Genomic DNA, 4,934 nt, shown 5'->3' on the forward strand with positions numbered 1-4,934 from the left:
CAATGGCAAGACACTCTTGCTCGCTAATCGTATAATTTTTTCTCCACAGGCGTTAGTGTGCGACTTGCGTATGCGACCACACGTTCTTCGGGAGTTTGCTGACGCTGCAGAAGAACAGCGCCGATACCATGGCCGCTGGCGTCAGTATGTAGAAGAGTGGGTGCGGTGTTGTCGAAATGACAAAGCACAGGTTCGGACGTCAGGGCACGCTTGAGGGCGTCAAAAGCAGTTTGGCATTCGTCCGACCATACGTAGGGAGCTCCAGAAGAAAGTATTTGATGGAGCGGCGCCGCAATGGTGGCAAAGTTACGTATGAAGCGCCGGAAATACGAAGCTAGGCCAAGGAAGCTACGCAAGTCTTTGGCGCGTTGAGGCCTGGGGAAGCGCAGGACAGCGGTAATCTTATCGGGGTCAGGTCGAATGCCCTCCTTGCTGACAAGGTGTCCGAGTACTTTAATGGCTTTGCTGGCGAAGAGGCACTTTTTTGTATTCAGCTGAAGGCCAGCAGCAGAGAGAAATGTCAGGAATTCGTCGAGGCGCTGCAAGTGCTGATGGAAGGTAAACGAAAATATGACGATGTCGTCAAGGTAGCATAAGCAAGTATTCCACTTTAGGCCCCGTAGTACAGTGTCAGTCATCCACTCAAATGTGGCGGGAGCATTACACAGACCGAAAGGCATTACGTTAAATTCGTAAAGTGCATCTGGTGTGGCAAAGGCAGTTTTTTCCTTGTCTGCTTCGTGCATGGGGATCTGCCAGTATCCGGAGCGTAGATCAAGGCTGGTGAAATACTCCGCGCCTTGTGATGAATCTAACGCATCATCGATTCGGGCAGTGAATATACATTTTTGCGGGCTATTTTGTTCAAGTCACGGTAGTCTACGCAAAATCGCACTAAGCCGTCTTTCTTACGCACCAAAACGACAGGTGACGACGAAGGGCTTGAGGAAGGGCGGATGATGCTTCGTTTCAGCATGTCGGCAACGTGGGTATCGATGATCTGGCGTTCGGCGGAAGAAACGCGATATGGCCGCCGGCGCACAATGGAAGTTCCATCTGTGTGTATACGATGAGCCGTTGCAGAAGTCTGTCCCAGAAGAGGAGAGTGCACGTCGAAGGAGTCTTTATGCTTGGATAACAACGCCAGTAACTCTTCCGTCTGCTGTGGCGTTAGATCAGCGCTGATTGCACTAGTGGGAACAGAAACAGGGACCGTATCTATAGCTGTAGGTGCTTGTGAAACAGCAGTAGTCGAGGTAAGCACATAGACAAGCTGAGTGTCTAAGACGTAAATTACAACAGCACCTTTAGGAAGAAGTACTGGCTCAGTGGTTGTGTTGAGTACATCCAAAGTGGCCGCGCCGTCGGTGAAGCGAACAAGGCTAGGCGCCAAAGCAATCCCTTTGGATAGGCAACGAGCTGATGATACAACTAAAACGTTACCATCGGCGATGTCAGAGTTCACTACAAGAAGTTGTTCGCGGCCAGGAGGCACCATACAATCGTCAGCAGTTCGTAAGCGAACGCGCGGTTCGGGCACGTCGTCAGAATTGTCGGTTTCGGTAAAGTTAACGAGGCGTTGATGGCATGAAATGTAAGCCGACGCCGAAGAGAGAAAGTCCCACCCTAGTATAAGCATGTGAGCACAGGAAGTCAACACTGCGAACTGGATATGGCGGCGAATCCCGTCAATCCAAACTCGAACGGTGCATTGCGCCGATGGCGGAATCACAACATTATTTGCGCCACGTAGAATAGCTCCATCGTAAGGTGTAGTAACCTTGCTCAGATGAGAGCACAAGTCAGCGTGAATAACATAAATAGCTGCGCCCGTATCAATCAATGCAGGAACTGGTACACCTTCTACACACACGAATAAAGTATTGGCCGGGCACACTGGAGGAATTGTAGTCTGTACGGGCCATGCAGCTTTCTCTCCAAAAACTGCACCATCTAGTTTTCCGATCGGTAGTAAGGAGTGCGGGAGGCCGGTAGCAGAGGAGATGTCGAGCGTTGGAGAGGGGAAGGCGAGCGGTGGCGCTCTGGACGGTAGTTGCGAGGTTCTTCGGGATTTGGAGGCGGAGTAAGGGAGCGTTGGGAAGGCCGGCGCTGGTGTGGACTCGGAAGAAGCAACGGGTCTCTCTTGTAAACATCGTAACCACGGCGTTCGTGCTGTTGTCGTCTTCGACAAAAGCGCGATATGTGCCCGCGAATACCGCAATAATAACAAATGGGGCGGGGCGTAGGCCGGGTAGGGTAATACGCTGTGGCAGGTGCACGAGGTGCCAGAGTCACCAGATGGTTGGGAGTAGCAGGAGGAGGAGGCGTTGTCTGAACGAACGCTGGTTGCATAGCCGCAACCTGAGCATACGAGGGCGACGGCGAAGAAGGGGCACAGCCCACAGTGCAGGTCATGGAGGACAGCTCCTCTTTGATGATGTCGCGCAGGCCAGGAACCAAAGGTTGCGGCTGAAGAACGGGAGGACTGCGCAGGCCGTACACTTGGAGCTCTTCGCGTATGAGAGTCCGAATCAGGACACGCAGGTCCGTATCCGAGGAAGGAGGCATGTCACAGGCGACAGGTTGTGGTGGAGGCTGCTTTCGATCCCTTAGTCCTCTACGACTTCGAGTTTCCTGGAGCTTCGTTCAGGTCGCCACTTACCCCGCACCTCCACCACCTGCGAGACAGCTGTTCAACCTCGACGGTTTATCATGCAGGCCGCGCGCAGACGAAGAATGACGCTGACCATGATCATGAGTATATACAGATGAAGAAGATGAAGAGGTAATATAATGCTCACAATATATATATATATATATATATATATATATATATATATATATATATATATATAATGTCGCGAAGCACTTTGGAAGTAAGCGTTCGCGACTAGCACGATAGAGCGACCGCGAGCCGGTCGAACAGCCCATCAAGCACCGAAACAAGGTTTATCTCCCTCGCCGTCGTTCTTCCTCTTACAGCCACAGTCCCACTGCTCCGTATTTTACAGTACAATATATATATATATATATATATATATCCTGTATGCCTGATTGCACAGACAGATATGCCCTTTGCCTTCAATTGTTCACCTGGAGTTTTGTGTTTAGGCCACGAATTCTCCGCCCAACGAGAGGTATACTGCTTCGCTGTAAAATTGGCCTATAGGCTCATTTGCACGCCCCTCCCCACGGTAATCTTCAGTAAAACGCGAAATATTAGTGCGTCTATATGAGGAGAGGCCTGAGCGATGGTCTTAATAACTGCACGCCCACAAACCAGATATATGAAGACCGTACTTAAAGAAGCCGGCAGTTCCCACACCCTGTGGGAATTGATGTTATGCGAAGCAGTGTGCGGGGAGTCCACCAAGTTAATGAAACGACCATGAGAGCACCAAGACGTAGGCGGCTCTTTCATGACCTACAGGACACGCATGTCATGACATTCATGCCATAAGTCCTCAGGAGTCCCTTTAGCTACACCTAAGAGACCTTAAGGCGAAAGCCATAGTCATGCTCATACTATGACTTCGACCATCAACCTTTAGCCTTTTGCTTCACTTAGTACCACATCCGAACCCATTTCAGTGGTTTTTGAGTGTTATTCTTTTTTCGCTACGTCATTCTCATTTTTGCTGAGGCATGCTCATGACTATGACTTCCACCAGCATCCTTTAGTGTTTCCTTCACTTAGTGCCCGCGTCCGAAACCATTTCAGTGGTTTTTGAGTGCCATTCTCTTTTGCTGGGTCATTGTCGTGACCTACATGACAAGCATGTCGTGACATTTATGTCATGACCTATGAATCATGTTCGTCATGCACTCCTTTCATACGATGCCAATTTTGGTACCTACCAAGTTAACGAAACGACATAGATAGCACCTAGATGTATGCAGCTATTTCATGACCTACATGACACACGTATCACGATATTCATGTCATGACCTCTCATTTATGTTCGTCATACACTCTTGTCATAGTATTCCAATTTTGGTAAATACCAAGTTAACGATACGACCATGAGAGCACCACGACGTAGGCGACTAGATAGATGATAGAAAGATAGATAGATAGATAGATAGATCGATAGATAGATAGATAGATAGATAGATAGATAGACAGATAGATACTGTCAAAGTGGCAAATGTTCGCCAAGAAATGCTTCGCATTAAAGAGCCTTCGGTATGTTCACCCGTTCGTGCAATATAGCGCAGCGCAGAAATAACTTAAGGCTTTAAATCTAAATTTTTCTGAGGTAAAATTATGACTAGATACTATCTTTTAATTCACAAGATGAATTTATGCTGTATATATATATATATATATATATATATATATATTGTAATGAAGAAGAGTGACCTGTGCCTCAGCAGCATCGCCACCGGCATGAGCTCGTGGTTGCTGTCCTTGGCCGAACGCTTGTGACTGCTACCCGTTCGCCTGCATCCGTTGCTATTAAACCTCTTAGCAAGTGGTGGAGTCTGCTGGGTTTCGACCACCCTGGAACTGCGGAGTCGCACTCTACCCCCCATCATGCCCGAGGACGCAAGCGGCACTCCTCCAACCCCTCCAACGGCGCCGCCCACCCTGGTTTGTGCCGGCGCCTTGCATCTGCGAGATCCCCCTATCTTCTCCGGCACAGATGAAAAAGACGTTGGATCTCCTCTTACGAGCGAGTGAGTGCCAATAACCATTGGGACGATGCTACCAAGTTGAGAACCGTAGCATTCTATCTCTCGGACGTTGCCAAACTATGGTTTCTCAACCATGAAGGCGACCTCACTACGTGGTTGGTCTTCAAGACCATGTTTACCCAAGTTTTCGGTCGGCCAGCAGTACGAAAGCTCCGTGCAGAACACCGTTTGCGCACACGATCCCAAGAGAGCGGAGAGAATTTCACGAGCTACATTGAGGACATTCTTGACCTTTG

The 4,934-nt window shown here is 49.1% G+C and overlaps 1 non-coding gene across 1 annotated transcript; it reads right to left on the bottom strand.

Moving 5' to 3' along the window:
- Nucleotides 1–3,130: 3,130 nt before the first annotated feature.
- On the bottom strand, nucleotides 3,131–3,252 carry LOC119457148 (U5 spliceosomal RNA). Its single transcript, XR_005193165.1, has one exon. It is a non-coding gene; the product is annotated as a U5 spliceosomal RNA (small nuclear RNA).
- Nucleotides 3,253–4,934: the final 1,682 nt, after the last annotated feature.

The sequence above is a fragment of the Dermacentor silvarum genome, chromosome 6, assembly GCF_013339745.2.
Source record: "Dermacentor silvarum isolate Dsil-2018 chromosome 6, BIME_Dsil_1.4, whole genome shotgun sequence".
NCBI lineage: Eukaryota > Metazoa > Arthropoda > Arachnida > Ixodida > Ixodidae > Dermacentor > Dermacentor silvarum.